This window comes from Anomaloglossus baeobatrachus, chromosome 9 (assembly GCF_048569485.1).
Source record: "Anomaloglossus baeobatrachus isolate aAnoBae1 chromosome 9, aAnoBae1.hap1, whole genome shotgun sequence".
Lineage (NCBI taxonomy): Eukaryota > Metazoa > Chordata > Amphibia > Anura > Aromobatidae > Anomaloglossus > Anomaloglossus baeobatrachus.
This window is the reverse complement of record NC_134361.1, coordinates 78,444,594-78,468,347: the sequence shown is the minus strand read 5'-3', so window position 1 is coordinate 78,468,347 and position 23,754 is coordinate 78,444,594. Positions and strand designations below refer to the sequence as shown.

The 23,754-nt window shown below is 44.5% G+C and overlaps 1 protein-coding gene across 3 annotated transcripts in view; it reads right to left on the bottom strand.

Annotated features, from left to right (window-relative positions):
- PASD1 (PAS domain containing repressor 1) overlaps positions 1-23,754 on the bottom strand; it is a 203,922-nt gene that overhangs the window by 127,276 nt on the left and 52,892 nt on the right. The window contains exon 1 of one of the 3 annotated variants that reach the window (XM_075323814.1): positions 20,502-20,539. The exons of the other annotated variants lie outside the window; for them this stretch is intronic. The gene's annotated coding sequence lies outside the window, so the exon portion shown is untranslated. Of the gene's footprint in view, positions 1-20,501; positions 20,540-23,754 lie in introns of those variants that run through there. 3 annotated transcript variants of the gene reach the window in all.

Genomic DNA, 23,754 nt, shown 5'->3' with positions numbered 1-23,754 from the left:
CCGTGTGGTACGGGTGCGGGCCGTGTGACACCCGTGCTGCCGGTGAAAAAACGGACATGTCAGCGCTTTGAAAATCGCACACACGTACAAACGCACACGGACACACGTTCCGTGTGGTTTTACGTGTGTGTGCCTGCTACCATAGGGTGGCATTGCTGTACGTGTCTCCGTGTCTCCGGTACGTGTAAAAAATGCCAAACACGTACCGGAGGCACGGATGTGTGGCGCTAGCCTAAGGGGCACTTTGCACACTGCGACATCGCAGGTGCGATGTCGGTGGGGTCAAATTGAAAATGACGCACTTCCGGCATCGCATGCGACATCGCAGTGTGTAAAAGCTGGATGATACGATTAACGAGCGCAAAAGCGTCGTAATCGTATCATCGGTGCAGCGTCGGCGTAATCCATGATTACGCTGACGCGACGGTCCGATGTTGTTCCTCGCTCCTGCGGCATCACACATCGCTGTGTGTGAAGTCGCAGGAGCGAGGAACGTCTCCTACCGGCCTCACTGCGGCTTCCGTAGGATATGCGGAAGGAAGGAGGTGGGCAGGATGTTTACATCCTGCTCATCTCCGCCCCTCCACTCTGATTGGCTGCCTGCCGTGTGACGTCGCAGTGACGCCGCACGACCCGCCCCCTTAACAAGGAGGCGGGTCGCCGGCCACAGGGACGTCGCACAGCAGGTGAGTGTGTGTGTGAAGCTGGCGTAGCGATAACTTTCGCTACGCCAGCTATCACCACATATCGCTGCTGCGACGGGGGCGGGCACTATCGCACTCGGCATCGCAGCATCGGGCTGCGATGTCGTAGTGTGCAAAGCCCGCCTTAGGCTGTGTTTCTGGTAAAGAGTTCAAAACGGGTTCATATTGTAATACCGATACTTGTACTTGTCACAAAACAAATTTTGGTAAAACTAATCTAATAATAGGGAACAAATTTTATATATATATTATATATATATATATATATATGTATATATATAATATATATATACATATATATATATATATATATATATAAAAAAAACTCTAGGAAACAACATGATTGCATGGTAAGACGCAGCAGAAAAGCTTTACTATATGTCTTTATCATGATTTTTGGACATGCAGAAAAAGTCTTGGTTCACATGGACATAATAGTGTGACGCAGAGTATCTCAAAGTCTCAGATTCTTGGTGTCAGCATGAAAGCTTTCAGTACAGAACCAAGTGATACATTGTTTGTATTTAAGTGAAGTATAAAATAACAGATTATAAATGAGGCAAAATTCCATTTAAATGTAATCATAATTATCATTGTTATGTAACAGCTCATCTACCGCCCCCACACCATGAATATTCCTATTACTTACAGTAAATTACATTAATCGCATCAGTTTTATATACTGTAGATACTTGAACAATCTCTTTGAATGCGGAAGTAAAGCAGTGTCCTCAGTTTTGGGCCAAGAGTAACAATTTTATGCCAACAAATTGCAAGATTATACATAGCGCCACTGATGTGATCGCATGTCGATGTAGTGCTGCACATCCGGGAATTTCTAAATCAATTGTGACACATCATTTTATACAATGTGTTTTATTGTTTGTTAAAGGGATTTTCCGATGAAAACAAGTCATATATCAGCTGGATGAAGTGGTAACCCACCGCTAGAATGTGGACGATCGACACAACGGTGGATTTTTATCCATCTTTTTCTCAGTATGAGGCTTTATTCTACTTTTTCGAGAAGCCTCGTAGGGCACGAATGGAGCAGTGGTCGAGCATGTGCACTGCCGAGCAGGGATAAACGTTCCTCGATGTGATGAGTAAGCATTGCCCCATGCAGTGTCATTCCTCCTGCAGAGACATTCGTGTTCTCCACGGGAGAACATAGCGGTCCGTGTCCACAATCAGGGTTTTGGGTGATGCCGACATTCGCTGTGTTCTTCCTGCTGAGAACAATCGCATCTCTGCAATCATAAACTGACATGCTGTGGACATGAGGTGGCTTGGGTTGCCGCGCTGCAGGTCATTTTATGCTATGTACAATAGAAGTGTGAGAGAATACAATCCATTTTGATCTTATACGAGTAGAAACCATCTTGTCTTATAATCTTATACAGTAACTGAATGATGTTATAGGGCTCAGCAAACACTGATGGGTGGGGAAGTTTCACATTTCTATACACACCCCTGCGGCTCTTATTGGTGCATAGTTCTGAGGAGTTATTTCTTTGTTTGGGATACTATATAAACTGATCACATGATGTAATAAAGCAGAAAATTTCAGTACAGCACAAACTATGGGCTGCAATGATTTCCCCAGCGCTCATAAAACAAATCTTACTAATTTGGAGTTCCAATGGCATAGAAGGAGTGTATTTCGCTTACAGAAGCACAGTGGGGAGATTTCTATTAATCACAGATTTATCATATCAAAAGCTATGATATTCCAAAAATCTCATGCACACACAATTTCTTTTTTTACCTGACTGAAATGGAAAACTGCTGCATTTTCTTAAAGAAGCAGCATCTCAATTATTTTAGCGTTTTTGCTGCTTTTTTCACCAATGAAAAAAGGCAAAAACGCAGCAATGTTTTTGCTGCGTTTTTTTGCTACAATGTTTGCCACATATGTGGTGAATGAAACTAACTTTATTTAAAGGTACTCTAGAAAAATGACACATCAAAAACGCAGCAAAACCTGCTTTTTGGATGCCGCTTTTTTACTGCCAAGAGAGCAGGTTTTGCTGCAGAAACAAAACACAGCAAAAATGATACAAGTGAACATAGCCTAAAAACGCTGCGTGCAAAATGCATTGCTGTGTTTTCGTTGTGTTTGTCACACCATTTTCGCAGCACTTTTTAGTTGTGTTTTTTGGTGTGGATAACATTTGAGTTTGGTCCACAGTAGTTACATTAAAGGTCCAGTTACACTAAGCAACTTACCAGCGATCCCAACAACGATAGGGATCGCTGGTAAGTTGCTAGGAAGTTGCTGGTGAGATGTCACACTGCGACGCTCCAGCGATCCCACCAGCAACCTGACCTGGCAGGGATCGCTGGAGCGTCGCTACACGAGTTGCTGGTGAGCTCACCAGCAACCAGTGACAAGCCCCCAGCGCCGCGTGGAAGATGCTGCGCTTGGTAACTAAGGTAAATATCGGGTAACCAACCCGATATTTACCTTGGTTACCAGTGCACGCAGCTACACGTGCAGAGAGCAGGGAGCAGCGCACACTGAGCGCTGGCTCCTTGCTCCCCTAGTTACAGCACACATCGGGTTAATTACCCGATGTGTGCTGCAGCTAAATGTGCACAGAGCAGGGAGCAGCGCACAATGCTTAGCGCTGGCTCCTTGCTCTCCTAGTTACAGCACACATCGGGTTAATTACCCGATGTGTGCTGCAGCTAAATGTGCACAGAGCAGGGAGCAGCGCACAATGCTTAGCGCTGGCTCCTTGCTCTCCTAGTTACAGCACACATCGGGTTAATTACCCGATGTGTGCTGCAGCTAAATGTGCACAGAGCAGGGAGCAGCGCACAATGCTTAGCGCTGGCTCCCTGCTCTCCTAGTTATAGCACACATCGGGTTAATTAACCCGATGTGTGCTGCAGCTAAATGTGCACAGAGCAGGGAGCAGCGCACACTGCTTAGCGCTGGCTCCCTGCTCTCCTAGTTACAGCACACATCGGGTTAATTACCCGATGCGTACTGCAGCTACATGTGCACAGAGCAGGGAGCAGCGCACAATGCTTAGCGCTGGCTCCTTGCTCTCCTAGCTACAGCACACATCGGGTTAATTAACCCGATGTGTACTGCAGCTACATGTGCACAGAGCAGGGAGCAGCGCACAATGCTTAGCGCTGGCTCCTTGCTCTCCTAGCTACAGCACACATCGGGTTAATTAACCCGATGTGTACTGCAGCTACATGTGCACAGAGCAGGAGCCGGCACTGACAGTGAGAGCGGCGGAGGCTGGTAACGAAGGTAAATATTGGGTAACCAAGGACAGGGCTTCTTGGTTACCCGATGTTTACATTGGTTACCAGCCTCCGCAGAAGCCGGCTCCTGCTGCGTGCACATTTAGTTGTTGCTGTCTCGCTGTCACACACAGCGATCTGTGCTTCACAGCGGGACAGCAACAACTAAAAAATGGCCCAGGACATTCAGCAACAACCAACGACCTCACAGCAGGGGCCAGGTTGTTGCTGGATGTCACACACAGAAACATCGCTAGCAACGTCACAAAAGTTGTTCGTTAGCAGCGATGTTGCTAGCGATGTTGCTTAGTGTGACGGGGCCTTAAGCCATTAACTGCAAAGATGCAGCAAAACCTGTCAGCTGCGTTTCCACTTTATCATTGCTTTCTAGGAGTGAAAAACTGCTGCAAAACCTCTGAAAGAATTAACACGCTGCAGATTTCAAAAGCTGCAGTTCTCAAATTAATTAAAAAAAAAATTGTGTGCATGAGATTTATGAAAACTCATAACTTTGCTGATATGGTAAAAAGCAGTTTAAAGGGAAACTCTCACCAGATTTTGGCCTTCTAAACTAAAACTAGCACCTTATGCAGATCCTGTGCTGCATTCTATAAAGGGGCACGTTACCCCCTGACTCACTGGGTAGACCCCACAAATACCTTTATAAAATCTCCCGCCCTGTATGTAAATTGTCCAGGCCGGTCTGATAGGCGTCATACTCTACGCCTCCTGTCCCTCCTTTCGCCCTACTCCTGTGCTGATTTACGTGGGTGATGCCTCAGATGGCATCCACGTAGATGGGCAAAATATCCATAATCCTGGCTCACACAGGTGCACTTTGCTCTGCCCTGTTATAGGCAGAGACAAAAACATTGGTGCAACTGCACGAACCGGCAAGTTCTCTGTGCAGGCGCGAGATTTTGCCCGGCAATGTGGATGACGTCACCCGCTTCATCCACATTGCCAGGCAAAAGCTCGCGCCTGCGCAGAGAACTGGCCGGTTCACACAGGCGTACTATGTATTTTTAGCTCTACCCGCAACAGGGCGGAGCAAAGCGCGCTTGTGCAAGCCGGGAATATGGAGATTTTGCCCGCCTACGTGGATGGCATCCGAGGCATCATCCACGTCAGTCAGCACAGGAGGAGGGCGAAAGGAGGGACAGGAGGTGCAGATTAGGACGCTCATTGGACCGGACAGGGCAATTTACATACAGGGCGGGAGATTTTATAACCATATTTTTGGGATCTACGGGGGGAAAGTCAGGGGATCACCTTTATAGAATACAGCACAAGTGCTGCTTAAGGTGCTTTTCATTTAGAGGGCCAAAACCTGGTGACAGGTTCCCTTTAATTGCATTAAAAAAAGCTGCAAAAACACTGCATGTGAACATTGCTTTAGATAAGGGTACAAATTAAAGCTTAATAAAACAATAAAAGAAATGAAAAGTGCATTCAGTTCTTCCAAGCAATTTCCAACTTCTGATCTAAACACATTCATAACTATTGTAAATCACGCAAGGGATGAAACCTACTGTTACAGTCCTGACAACATTCATTTCCTTCCCAGGAGGTAGGGGAAGACACCAGGGTCCGGGTCACCTAAAGAAAGCCTGGAATACGCGCACGTCATAAAATAAATTGTGCTGAAATAAAGAGAATGTGATCTCTATCCTATAAAGGCAGATCACTTTACCCACAACGATATTCGTAATTATTAATAATAAGGAGCCATGATTCATTTTGAGTTATTATTACTAAACACCATATTGCACAATAGAAACTCTCTCCGATATTCAGCTGAGGCTGTTTTACATCTGGCACGTCTCGATTTTACTGAGTTTCTCCTACGTGAAATGAGTACTGTAGGTATCAGGGCATCCCTACAGCCTGATGACACATGGGTATAAAAATGTCAGAGAAAACATTTTTTTTAATTTTTGTATCTCCTATCTAGACTCATTTTGAGATTATATATTAGACACCTTCAGCTACAAATTTTTTGAGTTTTTGCATTTGTGATGTCGCCTTTTATAGTAGCTGAAATATATTTTAGCTGATTATTAAAAATAAAAAAGTTATAATAATAGTAAAAACAATAACAATAATAATAATAATAATAATACATTATTTTAATATTAATTTATTTTAATATCTGTTCTTCCTGCTATTTTGCATTTTTAGCTGATTCCCCATGGGACAAGGAAAGGCACCTATTGTATTTCTGCCTTCATAAAGAAAAAAGTTCTGCCTAGAAAAAAATCCTCAAGCTGTAGACCCAAATAAAATGATGTATTCTAAATAAGGACTCGGTTGCAGTCTGAAACGCGTAGGCATTGCATATATCATTGGATGGAATTATTTTTTAACTTATTTTTAATATTTTTTCCATATTATTTGGATCTATGGCTGGAAGCTTGTAATTACGGTGTGCCACATTGGGCAGAAGTGGCTTCTTCCGTGCTGAGGATCGTAGCAGTCATATTTGGATTGAGCTGATATCATTTTATGTTTAATAATCCTGCCTTGCCTTACAACATAAATGCCCCATGCATTTCTACCTGCTGATAAAAGAAAAAACAAAAACATCTTTACAAAATCCCAGGTTTCTCCAGCAGCTATCTGAGTGGACATGCTTCTTCTACTGCATTTAGGAGCGCAGCTCTTGTGCCAAACACCGTATTATAACAATGGGACTAGTAGATCCAATGGATGACGTCATTTGCAGAACGACATTAATTGAAATCTTATTTTTCTCAAGGCCAAATACTCTGAAAAGGTTAATGCACAAGCCATGGATTAGTCATCAGCCGCATACAACCTAAGTGAATGATTGAAAAAATTACTCGTCTATTTGTCATCATGACCATTGATTCAACCAAAAATCTGTCTGCTCCCACAGACTGCTGACCGCATGCATTTTCCATTCTATCTTACACACCATCAATCGTCGCTATCTTTGCAAGTTTTCCTGGGAAGTTCTTGCTTATGAAAGGTGCCATCATGTTGCAGACTCAACTTTCGAGAAGACTTATTGGGTATTAAGTTAGCCCATTCAGAACCAGACTCATTTTGTCTTTCGCTCCCACTGTTCCTCTCTAGCTTCCAAAAACCATACTTTTTCTGTCGATATAGCTGTATGAGGACAAGCAGCGTTGCCAACTTGACTTTTTATTTTTTTTGGACAGTTTATGAAAAAATCACAGGCAGATAATATTTTTTACGGACACATTGGAAAACCATAATAAATCATTATGATTATAAGGTATACATATCTACAGCCCATAATTCTGATATGAAGACATCGCTGTTTTCACCCTAAAGTGTAAAATGATGATAATTACAGTCAAAATAATCTGTATAAGTTTCTTCAGCTTCAAAAAAATCAGAGTCACCTTACGGTTTTCTTAAGGACTGTCATGACTGTAGCGGGACTCTGATGGGGTTAGGTCTTGTAAGGGGGTCTTGCTCGATGGTGTCTCATTCCGGGACTCATACCGCTTTATTATGAAGTGGACCCCACCGGAACGATGCCAGTAATATTTCTGCTGTGTGCAACTATTCCTGTGAGAGTTCTCTGTTCTACTCCTGCTACCCAGTACCATTCCTCATGCACAACCTGACCTCCGTCCCTCCTGCCTGACCTCCATTCCTTCTGCTTGACCTGACCTCCGTCCCTCCTGCCTGACCTCCGCCCCTCCTGTCCGACCTGACTTCCTTCCCTCCTGCCTGACCTCCATTCCTCCTGCCTGACCAGACCTCCGTCCCTCCTGCCTGACCTGTCCTCCTTCCCTCCTGCCTGATCTGTCCTCCTTCCCTCCTGCCTGAACTGACTTCAGTTCCTTTTGCTTGACCTGACCTCTGTACCTCCGCATCATCCTGTCTTTGGTCCTGTTCCGTGTCCTCTCTTTTTTCCTTCCCAGTGCTTACTTCTCCTCCCGGCATCTGAATCTTGGCTCTGTTATCTGACTTTGGCTTGATTACTCCTCGGTACAGACGTGTCATCCCGGCGTAAACTTTGGCTGATCGACTATTCCTGTGCATGATAGCAACCTCTAGTGGGTCTATGTATTACTGCACTCTGGAGTCTACATCTACCTGAGTCCCAATGCCCCCTAGTGGTAGCTTGACATTGTAAAAAAAGTGCCCTATTGTTATGGACTGTCCTGGAATTTAAGGATAGTTGACAATCCAGGGAACAAATTGTCATTTTGAAGGACAATATTAATTTCACCCTACTGAAAAATGGGGAAAATTTCAAAGTGAGGTGAAATTATGAAAAACAACTTCCATTCTGTCACATTTGTTCGGATTTTGTCATCATAGTGTTTCTATTATAGTAAAAATGACCAGCAACGTAATTCCTTGTGAATACAATTATTACAACGGCATTTTAATACAGATTTTTTATATTTTAGTAGTGGAAAAAAAATACTGGAACTTGTAAGAAGAAAAAAATTGATTGCGTCACTATATTCTGAGAGCTGGAAGTTTTTTATTTTTCCAATAATAAAGCAGTACGTGAGCTGGTTTTCATTGATACAATTTTGGGGTACATGAGACATATATAATATTATGGCTTTTTATGTCTTTATTTGAAAACTGGGAAATGGGAGGTGATTTTTTTAATCCCCTTTGGACTCAAAAATGGACTGCGATCATTTGATAATAAGCCTATATCTGAGTTTCAGAGAAATACCAAGACGGCGGTGCCAAGAGTTTTTAACAGGTCCTTGGCTTCCAAGGTAACCAAACAGTTATGAGCGGGAGATGGGTGGGTGCTATTGAGCATGTGATATCAAGGTATCATTTTATTCAGCGTCCTATGATCTACATACCTACATTGACAGCTTGAGAGGGTTGAACCTTTTGACAGATTCCCTTTAAAGGGAACCTGTCATGTGTAAAAAGCTATTAACCTGCAGATATGGGATTAATCTGCAGGTTATTAGCGTTTGGAACCTGCCCATTGAACTCTGCTTGGCGGGAGGAAAAGAACTTTAATCCTTCCTGCAGTTTTCGAGTTTCAGTCATAGGGGTGGTGCCACTCAGTCACTGCTCTGTGAATCTAACCGCACCCCTCAATGACAAACAGCCAACTAGCATTAGGATAGGTTGTCACTCAGTGTTGGGGGGCGAGGTTGCAGCCACCACTCTGGATTCACAGATCGGTTACTGAATCCATACCAGTGACTGAAACCCAAATGCTGCCAAGAAGGTTAAAGTTCATATCCTCCCAGCAGCATCATTCAATGTGCAGGCGCCAAACAGGTTCAGAATGCTATTCACCTGCAGATTAAGACCATATCTGCAGGATAATAGCAATTTTACACTTGACAGGTTCCCTTTAATGGCCAAATCTGATCCACAAAATAAATGAGAAAAGGACAAGTGTCACAGACTGGAGACATGGATCCCTTTTTAAAATATATGTGGGTTTGGATCAATGAAGCCCTATGGACAGCTGGCTATTTGCTTGAAATGCAGACATCAGTACAAGCCGATGTGTGAATGCAGCCTTAGATACACAATATCATGAATAGAATAGAACTGCAACTTTTGGCTTTTAAGGAGCAAAGGAAACCTTTGATAGAAGAATTTGGATGGTCCTCACCCAGTGAAAAGACTCCTACACAGCTGTTTCTGTTTCAGTTAATGAATGTTTCAACCTATATTTTTGAATGTTTGTAATGCATGCGTATGGGGGTCAGTAGAGATAGCAGTTAGATGTTTTTGGCAAGCCAAAAGCAGATAGATTGTGTTAGATCCCGACTGGTACAGGTGAGCATACTCTGCTATACACATCATCCTTACTTATAGAAATATTTAAAATGCTTCTTAATGATAAAAAATGTGAGTTCTAGCTATATAATTTTGTATAAAAAAGCCAAAAAAAGCCTATACCCCATATATTCCAGGTGGTTTCATAAATCTACCAAACTATATCTTTGTTTGTGTTCTCGTCAACCATCTGTTCATAATGAATGCGAGCACCAAGCCGTAATTTCCGGCATACGATTCGTGAACAGGATATTTCCAAATATTGGTATCGTAGGAACCACATGTATCATTTTTGATACTTTTCCAGATTAGGATGCTATAAATCTTATATCTGGACGTGGCGTAATTCTCTTGTCTCATCGGGTGTCACATCATTTATATTTTGGGATGATGCTTGTTTCTTGCAAAAATAAATGGCAGAAGTGTATCGCTCGTGGATTTATAATATTCAGACAAAACAAAGAGCATGGGTTAGGACAGACGACCGGCAACTAATTATGGGGAGATAAGGTATGCACACCAGTGACTATGTAAGGGGAATACATGGAATAGCAGAAACTGCTGTGTGAATACTGACTTGAAAAATCCAATAGCTATATGAAGAGTGAAAATGTGAAAAATGGAGTCTGCATTACTGCCATGAACATATGAATCAAGAGAAATTTAGCTACTGAATTGATCAATGCAATAGAGCCCCAACACTACGCCAAAGTATTTCTCTACGTTGGGGTCCCTAGCTTGTGTGTGTCCTCTCATGCAGTTAAAAAACTTACCGTGTGTGGGAAGCGGAGACCCAGGCTATTTATGCGTATTATATGGATTGGCAATAGGTGTGGTGGGGAGGGTTCACAAACGAAAAACTACTAACAATAAGGAATAACGTTTGGAACACCATTCTAAGTCTGAACTGGGTGCAAAAAACCTAAAAAAACATCACTATGGGGAGATAAGGTATGCACACCAGTGACTATGTAAGGGGAATACATGGAATAGCAGAAACTGCAGTTTTTTAACTGCATGAGAGGACACACATAAGCTAGGGACCCCAACGTAGAGAAATACTTTGGCGTAGTGTTGGGGCTCTATTGCATTGATCAATTCAGTAGCTAAATTTCTCTTGATTCATATGTTCATGGCAGTAATGCAGATTCCATTTTTCACATTTTCACTCTTCATATAGCTATTGGATTTTTCAAGTCAGTATTCACACAGCAGTTTCTGCTATTCCATGTATTCCCCTTACATAGTCACTGGTGTGCATACCTTATCTCCCCATAGTGATGTTTTTTTAGGTTTTTTGCACCCAGTTCAGACTTAGAATGGTGTTCCAAACGTTATTCGTTATTGACCGGCAACTAATGACTTAGCTCTTAAAGGGATCCCGACAGTAGATTCATGCTGGCCAAAAAAAGGTAGAATGATCAGACATGTTGTCTTCTGTAACATTGAGGAATTTCAGAGAAAACATCTTGGATGGTTAGTTCAAGGCAGGTCCCTTGCCCGTTCCACTCCTCTGGACAAATAGGTCTCTCATTTGTCACCTGAGACACATACAGTGTTTCCCTGTGAATAAGACACTATCTCACATTATTTTTTTTATGTGCTAGGGATTTTTTTTGGTTTAGGGCTTATTTTTGGGGAAACAAGGGTTGGGTGTAAGTTTACCCCAGAAAAAAAGGCAGACAGCCCCCATGAGAATAATACTTACCAGACCCTAGACATCTGTGTCACTCTCAGTTCCTCCTGTAATCCAGAGTGTGCACTCCCAGGTTCTCCTGCGATCCACAGCAGGCGTTCCTAGCAAATCCTTGTGTGCTCCACAGCAGTCCTCCCTGCTTCTGGCTGGCACTCACTCACGATGACACATACACATCAGTTAGCAGTAACATCACTCACACACACACACACAAACATCTGGTCATACTATACTGCTCCGACCGGCTGCTGTGGAACGCGAAGACCTGCAATGGAACACATTGAGGACCTTTGGCGGAACACATAGATGCGTTGCACTGGAAGTCTTCGATGCACTCCACCGCAGGTCCTCGTGTTCCACTGCATCCCAGGTTCCCCGGAGCAGTACGGTATCACCGGATGTGTGTGTATATGTTCCACCGCAGGTTCTCAATGCATTCCACCACAGGTCCTCGTGTTCCACAGTGTCCCGTTCGGGGTCTGGTGAGTACGATTGAAGGGTCTGTCATCTTTCTTTTGGCAGTGTCAGCTTTCTTTAATGAAGTGTCCTTCAATATTCTTTAATTTTTTTATCTACATAGACACTTCATTATTTAACCAACTAGGGCTTATTTTCGGGGTATGTCTAATATTTAAGCCTTACTTCGAAAATTCCTGCTAGGGCATATTTTCGGGGGAAACATGGTAGGGGCTGATTCATCAAAGCTTCTACACTCCGAAAGTGGAATATAACCTTAGAAAAGTTGCACATGTTTGCATAACATGGGCTTGTGCAACAAATCTGCAGCTTTTAGAGTTTTCATGCAATCTTGGATATGCTCTCTAGAAATCGTGGGCGCTTGGGCAAAGCCATGGCTGGAGCGGGCATGACGTCCACCCATCTGATTCATGAAGAGTGGCGCCATTTTTTACACCTGAAATGCTACTCCAGTCACTGATTATCTGCAAGAGAAATTGGCATGTTGTGGATTTGAACAATTTACCGCAGATCAGTTTACGCTAAGTAAAGAAACGCAGTGGGCAGGAGATTTCTATAAATCCCATCCACTTTGCTGTGCAACAGTAGAATCAAAATCATTAAGTATACACAGCATCAAAAACTCACTTAAAGTCCAACATGAGAGTGTAGCCTAAGCCTGCAAGCCCACGATTAGTGTCTGCAGTGTTTTGGATGTAGCATGCTTCAGCTTCGTCCAAAATGCTGCGTTGTACAGTACAAGGATAGTGGATGGGATTTCTAGAAATCCCGTGCCCACTGTGTTGGTTTTTTCCACCGCAAACACTGACCTGCGGTGCGTCTTACCAGACTGCAGCATGTCATTTGTTTGCTGTGGAATCGTATGCGTCCTCCGTAGGGACAACACAACAGAGAGACCGCAACGCACTGAACCCTGATCGTGGGTACAAGCAGATGCGTTCTCCTGCAGAGGAGACTCGCGGCCTCACAGGTCAGAACCCGTTGCGTCCAGGACGCAGTGAGTCCTGATCGTGGGCACATATCCTTAGACATACACACAAGCCAGAGCCTGATCCAAACCACGGGCGGCATGAATCGCTCGTCAGGTTCCAGTTCAGCTGGGATGACACACAGACATTTCTGCATAAGTTGTTATTATTCCACTGGTGTAAATAATTTGTTTTCAAGTGTGACATCTGGAATGTGCTGCATTTTCTTTCTAAAATGTTTGTGGCTTCGTAAATACCCATTTGCTAGTACTACACATCTTGATCTTGCACTGATGCCAGAGTCTCGCCTACAGAGCGCAGGGCTGGGCGTCTATCTCGGGTGTCATTCTATTGTGAGACTCAATGGTTTGTGTTAAAAATATAATATATTAGGTTTATTTTTTTAAAATATAGAAAGTAACATGGAAAATACAAAAATAAACCCACTAACGAAATGTATGATGAGGCTCTGGCACCTCTCGTGACTTGTCTGCTCCAGTAATTACCGGCACATCCCATTCTGCGTCATCGTTCCTCATTACTCCGTATTGCGCTGATTCTTTTTTACTATTAGAAGTTAATGACAGCTAGGTCAATGGGTGTATCCCTACAAGTCTAACACCATCAGCGCTGATTGGACAGTGTCAGACTGGGTATGGACGCACCCACAACTGGCAACACCCGGTAATCAACTCATTTCTAATAGGAATACCAGAGACACAGCACAACACATGCAGGCAGGTTGATTAAAGGGAATCTTTTTCCAAGTTTTTGCTATAGCATGATGTAGGAGGTAGAGACCCTGATTCCAGTGATATATCACTTAAAAAGAGGTGTCTTGCTGTTTCAATAAAATCAGTATTTTATCAGCAGGAGATTATCAGTAGGGGATTAGGTATCTCAAGCTTCCTCATCCAACCCCAAGTCCACCAGTGATTAACAGTTTTCTGTCAATATACAGCATATACAGAGAGCTGCCAATCAGTAGTGTGGGCGGGGTTATACACGGCCTAAAATTCAGAGCTCTGCTAGATCTGCAGCTGAGAAAACTGTAATACAACCACAACTGCTGCACTCAGTAAAGTAAGTGATATATTGTTGGAATCAGGGTCTCTGTACCTACATCATGCTGTTGTCAGATTAGCAAAAACCCGATGACTAATTCCCTTTAACCCCTTCACGACCAAAGCCGTACCTATATGTCCTTGCTCACGTATGTGTGGCGCCCTAGACAAGCCAAGACATCACAGGTACTGCAACAACACACCCCACACCCCGGTTAGGCACATCAGTCCCCTGGCCCCCATCCTGCCTCCGTCTTCTCTGCCTGCGCACCCCGCCGCTGCTGGTCCGTCTAGCTTGCGGCCCCCTGTAGCGGCAGCAGAAAGAGTGGCGAGCCCGGAGACTGCGGCAGCTGGCGGCAACCCGCCTGGCGCAGGAACGGACGATAGTGACTCCGGGCTTGACCCCGAACCTGTCTCGGAGGACGAGGGAGTCGTCGCCTTGTGTGGCATGGAGGCCGCTTACATCCCACGGAGTGGAAATAATGGATACCGGGCGGCCCTTCCCCGTCGCGCCTGCTATGCGCTGGAGGGGCTGGTACCCGTGTTTTTCCACCCAGGGCCGGGTGAAGAGGATGAAAGTGAGCAGTGACGGCAGCGGTCCTCCACTGCAAGTTGTCCCCGTTGGGACCACCAGTACCGTTGAGTGTGTAAATAAGAGTTTGAATGATAAGATTAAATCAGCCGAAGATGTTTTCTGATTTGCAACCGTGATTGAACCGGCCGTTGCCGGCAACTATTCCCCGTAGGGACTGTCTGCACCGTTTGCGTAAGGAACTACTTACGGACACGCCCGAGAACTTGCAGGGCAACCACAAACTTGTGGCATGTAAATAATTGTTGGCATACATCCGTTACCGTCTCCGGAGAGGCAGATTGGAGGAAGGGCCCGCAGTGGAGTAGGCTGGGGCCCGGCCACCACCTGGACCGGTGGCCAACCTCCGGGGGTCAGGGGTCCCCCATGGACGTGGGTCCCCTGAAAGAGACCGTACCCGCTCGAGCAGCTTGGTGATGAACTGGGGCAAGGGGTGCTGCCCACTTCTTAGGGGCAGCATTAGGGCCAGGTTGTTTGGGCGGGAGAGAGTGGAAGCCGTTACCGTTGATAAAGTTGACTACCGTTAGTAACGTTAAAGAAAGTGCCTCCCGTTAAAGGAAGATTGATAAAATTGCTTGTTTTAATGTTTATATGTTTTTAGCCCATTTTCTACAGTTACAAAATAAAACCGGTGATGGACGGGCAGCCCGCGGACGGTCTGCGTTTAACCAAGGGGGAATGTGGTGACCTGGACAAGCCAGGACGTCACAGGTACTGCAACAACACACCCCACACCCCGTTTAGGCACATCAGTCACACACACAAATCCTTGTTGCCTCGCTCCAGGGGCTGATGTCCACACCAGGTGGGGCGGGGCCAGGTGGTTAGCCCCACCCACCGACGAGTTCACAGTCCTGGAGGCGGGAAAGGAAGAGAGTTGAGTTAGGGAGAGTGGAAGTGGAGGAGCGAGGAGTGGTAGTGGAGGAGCAAGAGCAGACTGACCGTGTCCGGGTACGTGGCCCGGGCACCCAAGAACAAGGTTGGCAGATGGTGGTGACCGTCTGCAGGCGAGGCCGATTGACGCACAACCGTGAGGACCGGGGATGGCCGGTGGCCTGCTGGTACCAACCGGGGAGCGAAGAGAAGCCAGCACCATTCGGCAAGGCCTACGGACCCCGACCAGGCTTGGAGTCGCCGTTAAACTGGTCAAATCCGTCAGGGACGGGAACCTCCGGGGTTCCTCAGCAGTAAAGACCCGACTGAAGGCAACTGCTCAACCGTGAAGGGAAATACAGCTACCACCACAGCTAGAGTTCCCAGGGCCAGAGCCTGCGGGCAAAAAGGGGCTCCTCTGGCAAATACACCGCTGGGGAGCGGGTTACCGGTGGGAAGCCATCGGAGCCGACAACACATCACAGGTGCAGGGAGAGACAGTCACCGCCAACCTACCGGGAGTGACCATCGCAGCCGGCTGCGGGACCCGTCCATCCAGCCGTTTTTTTTAACAGAGACTCCGTCTACGTCATTGGCTGAGTGAGTACCACCGTGCCGCCTGGCACTGCGCTGCCGCCCCCGCGATCCTGCACCTCGCCAAACCCCGCCATCCACCTTACAGTCACCATCACCGGGCCCCGGGACCACCAAAACCCCCTACCCACGGAGGGGAGAGAAACATCTCGGCTGCTCCCTGTCATCGCTCCCGGGATCCCCGTCCAGAGCAGCGGTGGTACCCCCAACCTCACCACAAACCATGGGTGGCGTCACGGACTAAATCCCCAAACCAAGCCACCCCTTTCACTCACGGGCGAGGAGCGCCGCTAGAGGCCCCGGATCCGGCCCACCGCTCGAGCCACCGAGCAGCAGCAGCAGCAGCGCCGGACCCGAGCATTAGCGAGCGCAGCGCCCCGCCGTCCGCGACATATGTCCCTTTATTGCGGGCTCACACGGCGAGCCCGCATTGTTCCCCATATATGTCTGCTGATCTGATCAGCCGACATATGCAGTTAACAGATGCGGTTGGATTGGAGATCCACCCGAGGTTGTTAACTAGTTAGATCGCTCTGTCAAACTCTGACAACATGATCTATCATGCGCCACTGGGGATCGTGCTGTTCCCTGTTGCCATCGGTTGTCCCATGAAGCGATCATGGGGCGCCGAAGGGTTTTCATGACAGCCAGAGGTCAGCTGATGATGACCCCTGTTGCTGTCGGGACGAGGTTCCTGTGAATGCCAGCAGAGCTCCGGCACTCATAGATCATCAGCATTTCTGCTGTTCAGAGGGATGCTTAAAAATTTCTTTGAGTAACAGAAGTGATCGGACAGTGCAGGCATAAAGTCCCCTAGGAGAACTAATAAAATGAGTAGAAAATGTAAAAAAAGTTTTTAAAAATCTGAACCCCCCTCCCCCTAAAAGTTTAAACCACCCCCCCTTTTGCACCATTGAAAATAAAACAATAATAATAATAATAATAAAATACACATATTTGGTATCACCACGTTCAGAAATGCCCGTTCTTGCAAATTATAAAATCAATTCACTTGGTCGGTAAAGGGCGAGGCAAGAAAAAACAAAACGCCAGAATTATGTTTTTTGGTCATCTCAATAATCCATTAAAATTCAATAAGAGGCGATCAAAAGCATCAGTATGCCATCCAATGTTTACAGATATATTACAATAAAGCATGCAAACAGAATGATGAATTGGCCACTAAATGTATCCATAGAGCTCCGTTAGTCAGGCGGATGCCAAGAGTGCAATTCTAATAGCCTATTAGCGTTTGAAGCCACTGGCAACCATTGAATTCCGCTAAATTAAAGAAGATTTATTTTCAAACTTAGATTCATTTTTTACTTTTCAATATTTATGTGTATGAAGCCCTGTCTAAGCCCGCCCTTAGACTATAGTCAGCCGAATACGCCGATATTGATGGATTCAGCCGACAGTCTATTGAGCATGGGGTCGTCAGCCGATGATGGTTAGGAGAGATGACAAGTCTGATCGCGGACTGCCGCTCACATTGCTTACCTAGAGATAAGCTGCCGGCCAAAGCAGCAGTTGGTGGTTTTCTCATAAAGAAAACAGGAGCTCTCGACTGGGAGAGTCCTCTTGTGTGTGGTAGAGTAGGTTGAGATGGTTGTTGGCTGAACGATCGGGAGAAGCATCATTTGCCCGAAACCCTTATGTGTTTTTGGTCAGCTTAAAGGGAACCTGCCATGTGGAAAAATACTATTAACCCCCACACATGGGGTTAATTTGCAGGTTAATAGCATTATGAACCTGCCCGACGCCTGCACATTAGACCCAGCTGCCGGGAGGAAAAGAATTTGAATCCTCTCAGCAGCGTTCTGGCTTCAGTCACAGGGGCGGTGTCGGGGTGGGGTCAGTCACTGCTCTGTGTATGAAGAGCAGCATCTGTATCCGCACCCTCGCACTGCCTGACAGAAAGTTCTAATGATGAGCGGCTGTCAAAGTGTGGGGGGCGTGGTTACAGCCGCCGTTCTCCATACACAGAGCAGTGACTGAAAGTACGCTGGCGCCGGCCCCTTAACTGAGACCTGAACACTGCCGGAAGGATTAAAATTAATTTCCTCTATCAAATGGGTTCAATGTGCAGGTTCAGAATGCTATTAACCCGCAGATAAATTCGATATCTGCAGGTCAATAGCATTTTTCCACATGACAGGTTCCCTTTACAACCTCATTGAGCATTTTGCACTTTATTGCCCAGTCCAAGGGGTCGGCAAAATTTTGACTACCATTTTATCATTACACAATATTAACCTTAAAATAATAACAATGCCATAATCTGTGGCCATAATCCATTCCTAAACATATCACCAGTGCCCCTTAAATACACCACACGTATTTCCATCAGGGGTAAGCTGTGCCCTCACAACTTTTACAAGGAAATTACCAATTACAATACCAAAGATACTTCTTCCTGTACCATTATCAATAGCCAGTCTATCAACCATCACCAAGCAGAGTGAAAACAGAAGCCCACAATCCACACATGGTTTTTCAAGTCATCCTTTATGTAACCATACTATATAAGAATAAGTTTGAATAGAATTAGTGTCACATCAAAAGATGATAAAATAACATCTATATCCATCACTTGACTTTGCAAATATCACAACCCAAAAAGTACTGAAATGCATATAAGATATAAAGAAATATACATCACTCCATGAGAAGGGTATGGAGCTTGAGTAGGGGATTCAGTCCGCCCATCAATACTTAGCTCTCACAAGTATGTGATGAGATAGTGAAAATTTAAAGTGATCCATATAATTAACGTTTCGGTCCTACATTCCGAACCTTCACCAGAACGTTACGGATTGCCGTGGAGGGAGAGGTTCCTGGAGGCAAGCGCAATCATGGAGTGACTGTAGTCTCATGTGCAGAGCGCTCAACCACCACGGTCGCTCCACCGCGCTTTGCCTCCAGGAACCTCTCCCTCCACGGCAATCCGTAACATTCTGGTGAAGGTCCGGAATGTGGGATCGAAACGTTAATTATATGTAATTGGATTACCATATTAAATTTCCACTAATTCATCGCATACTGTTGAGTGCCGAGTTCTTGTCTTAAAATGCATATACTGTAAGAGTATAAAAAATTATATAAAAAATGGTAATTTTGACTTTAAAGAAAATTTGTCATCTCCAATAATGCCATTTATTTGTAAGCAGTGTTTTAATTGTGTTTTGCTTTATTACTGGAAGAGTGGCTACAGGGAGAAAACTAAGTTATATTCTCCCTGCAGCCAGTCTTCGGGTGGAAGAAAGAGCTGTAAAAGTCATCACTCACTGCATAGTCAGTCCCCCTGTACCTTGACCACTCTGCACATATAGACCCTGCAGAGCTGTCAATCAAACTGCAGGTGGAGTGATTTCAACGTACTTACTGTGTAGTAAATAGAGAGGAGAGGACGCGTGGAAGTTCGGTTTGGCGGGGTCAGCCAGACTTTTGAAAAAGTTTCGGTTTTGGACCTGGAATTGACCTGAACGCCAATGGAAGTCACTAATTGGGCAGTTCGGGTCTCCATCCACATGCAGCCAACCATAAACAGAACACTTCTGGGGGCGGGCGGGTTTTTCCATTTTTTTTTTTGGATCACGCTGTTATTACCCCCTCAACCGATCAAACACTGCAAGCGACTCACACTGAACTGAAGACCGAGCGTACCCGAATACAGCAATGCTCGCGCTAGTGGATTGCATATATAAAGCACCCGAACTCCAAACCCAAACTGTGTGGGTTTTTTGTAAAGCCTGTGTTCAGTACAAACACTAATCACCGAACTGGGGTTTCTCTAGTAGTGAGTGTTTACTGTTATAGCCCCCTGCATGGTTCTGATCATCCGTGCGGCTGAAGGGATGATAAAACTTAATTTTCTCCCTGCAGCCGCTGCTCCAATTTATCCAGCATAACATGGTTAAAACACTATTTACTTGCAGATTATTACTCTACCTGCAGATGAAAACCATTTGTGGAGGTGACAAGTTCCCCTTAAAACATAGCACATGAGCAGATATTCTCTTACTATCCAGATAAGGAGCAAGACTGCAGAGGAATTAGACTGCGAAGCAACATCTGCAGCAACATCTTATTGCATAGTATAGGGATTCAGTATTTACTGTATGTGTATGACCAAAAACATAGGCAAATACTATAACAAAATTCCAAAGTGTAAAATTTTATAATGACTTCTTTGCCAGGATAGAGAATAAAAGCTGAAAATAGAGAATAAAAATGTCATAATTTTTCCTTTTTAATAACATAAAAATGACTTTTCAGCAGCCGCCTAAGCCTGTCAGTGCAGGTTCTAGAAAATGACGGAATTTGTAAAATAACTTCCCTTACTATAGTTCTTTATGACATGAAGTTTAACACTTAAATAACTCCATAATTACCCCAAACCTCCCACGTACCGCGCTCAGCTCCAGCAGTCGTCTCGGCCACTTGTTTGATTTTCCTACACCCCAGATCATTATTTTTTCTCATGCCTACCTTGTTTCCTTATTGCTCAATGATGTATTCCTGTTATGCCAGTCTGGATGCCAGGCGAGTGCGATCAACAGTGCATGTCATGGAATAAAAATCCAAGAGGATAGCAAAGAACATTAACGAGAAATCATGGAACATTAACAAGATGCCTTTATTTAGAATTAACCCCTTCCTAACCTTCAATCCAAGGGATATGTATATTAGATTTTTCTATCACATAGCACTGTGGGCTTGGGTTGTTTTTTTTCGTTGTTTTTTTTTGTGGGAATTGTCATTTTGAATGACACCATTGCAATATTATGTATTGAAAAATTGAAATCTGAGTAGGGTGATATGATGAAAAGAAAAAAAATAATTCCATCATTGTTATATTTTCTTTTTATGATTTCATTGTATGGTTAAAATGACCAGAAAATATGATTCTGTAGTTTTTATTGCAACAATTTGGGGTAGATAAGACTTTTTGATAACTTTTTATTGCATTTTTCGTGCATTTGTGGACACTGAAAGATAGAAATTCTGACATTTTCTATTTAATTTAGTTTTATTGTACAATCGAAGTTTTGATCTCTTTTTATTGCATTTTTAGGGATAGTTCATCAGCTGAAAAAACGTAATTTTTTAAATAATTCCTCTATTTTTTTAATTGGAAAAAGGGTGCCGATTCAAATTTACATTTTTTCATTTTCAATATTTGTTCAAACTATTTGATTTTTGGTACTTTTTTTGGAGGGGGGGGGGCTCTTACGGACTTGAACTTGCAATTTTTTGATTCTTTTTATAAAACAATTTATGAAGCCTATGAGGTCTATCCACTGGAGCACCAAGAAAGATTTGACAGTGGGCTTCGGTAGGATCCCAGCCCCCATGGAAATGGATCAGCTCCCTGGAATCACATCATGGAGTGGTGTGGAGGCTGGTCAATGGGCACAAGCATGATTGTCACTGATTTTCAGCATTTAAGAGGTTAAAGGGAAACTGTCATCAGGTTTGTGTTACCTTATCTGAGAGCAGCATGATGTAGGCAAAGAGATCCTGAATCCAACAATGTATCACTTAGATTACTGGGTGCAGCCGTTTTGACACAATCAGAATTTGTAGCAATGCAGGTGAGCTGAGAGAGCTGCCCTCGCCCACATTTCAATAGAGATTGTACATTGATGGTGAGGTGTCAATAACAGCAGGCAGCATGCCGGACTGCCTTGCACGTGACTTTGCTGTCCAAGCAATGATAAGAGTATTGCTGCTTATACAAACATAACAAATAAACAACAAATCGGACTGTGACAAGACAGACATCCCTGAAATTCCTGTATTAACCCTTGTAGCATGCTGGCTTTAGCTGGCATAGCAAAAACCTGCTGACAGATTCCCTTTAAAAAAAGGCGATAAAAGCTTGGTTGCTGCTGGTTATCTCTGGTTGCTGCTGTTTGCAGTTAATTCTGCTTGTACAACACACTCGCTGTTTAGGGGCAGGCTCAGATACTGAGCCTGCTCCATGTACTCATACCTGACATAGGACATCGCAATACGTCCTATGTTGTGAAGCTGATAAATTATCTATTAATATACACAAATGAAATAGCTATCAGCCTGCCGCGTATACTACTAACCTTTCTTCATTAATATCTTTATTTCAATGGATGGGAATAAGTCATAGCAAGACGCTTCTCACAAAGACATATCTCCCCACAACAACAAAGGATCAAGCCTGATGAAATCCAACAAGCCCAATCCTTCCACCTTGCTCATCTGCCGTTGGGAGACAGGCAAAAGGCCTATATAGATAAAAGATTGTCAGATGACCATGGCTTCCGCTAACTTCAGCAAAACCTTGATTTTGGATCTGCTTTACCTCAAAAACCATATTTATGTAATGTCTTAAATGGATCCTATGGATTGCACAGATAGCAAAGCTTTACATTATAGAACCCCAGGTAAACACAATCCATCCATAAAATATAATTTATCAAAATGTCATGCTTTAAGTAAACAGGAAACACATTTATTTATCCACTAGCTGTAGTACCCGGGCGTTGCTCGGGATAGTAGTAACTGTCTCTCTGTCTTTCTCCCAGTCTCTGTCTGTGTGTCGCTGTCTGTCTGTCTCTCTGTCTGTGTCTTTCTTTGTCTGTCTGTCTGTCTCGCTGTCTGTCTCTCTGTCTGTGTCTTTCTTTGTCTGTCTGTGGCTATCTCTCTCTCTGTCTGTTTCTATCTCTGTGTCTGTATTTGTATCAGTCTATCTGTCTCCATCTCTGTGTCTGTCTGTCTGTCTCTCTCTCTCTATCTCTGTGTCTGTCTCTATATGTGTGTCCGTCTGTCTCTCTCTTTCCCCGTCTGTCTTTGTCTGTCTCTTTCCCCGTCTGTCTATTTCCAGGGCTGTCCTTCCTCATTTGTCTCTTTGCCTGTCTGACTCTTTGCCCATCTTTCTCTTTGCCCCTCTGTCTCTTTCCAGGGCTGTCTCTTTCCAGGTCTGTCTCTTTCCCTGTCTGTCTCTTTCCCTGTCTGTCTCTTTCCAGGTCTGTCTCTTTGCCGGGTTGTCTCTTTGCCCGGCTGTCTCTTTGCCCGTCTGTCTCTTTGCCCGCCTGTCTCTTTCCAGGTCTGTCTCTTTCCAGGTCTGTCTCTTTCCCCGTCTGTCTCTTTCCAGGTCTGTCTCTTTCCAGGTCTGTCTCTTTCCAGGTCTGTCTCTTTGTCCATCTGTCTCTTTGCCCATCTGTCTCTGTCTGTCTCTTTTTCTTTCTATCCATCTCCCACCGACATCTTATTACCTCACACATAAGCTTCTTATACTAAGTTTATTTTGTTCCTATAGCAACCACTGACAGTTGCTATTAATAGCCTGTAGCTCCCACCTCCATTCAGTTTAATAGAGGCAGGATTTGGGAAAGTAACTGTAAAGCGAGGGGTTACATTTTCCCATCAAAACATAGTCTATGACATTCCCTGAGTCACATGGGGCATCTGTGCAAAATTTCGTGATTGTAAATGCGATGGTGCAAATTCCTTTAGCGGACATACATACATACATACATACATACATACACACATACACTGAGCTTTATATGTTAGAGTGATGCTTAATAATGCATCACTGAAAAATGGATGTAACATGGAAGGAACAGCCCTTCCTCGTGCCCAAGCTCCTTCTCCTGCCTCAGTGCTTCCTCCTGCCACAACCTCTCTTCCTGCCTCAGCCTTTCCTCCTGCCCCAGCCCCTCCTGTTGCCACAGCCCCTGCTCCTGCCTCAGCCTTTCTT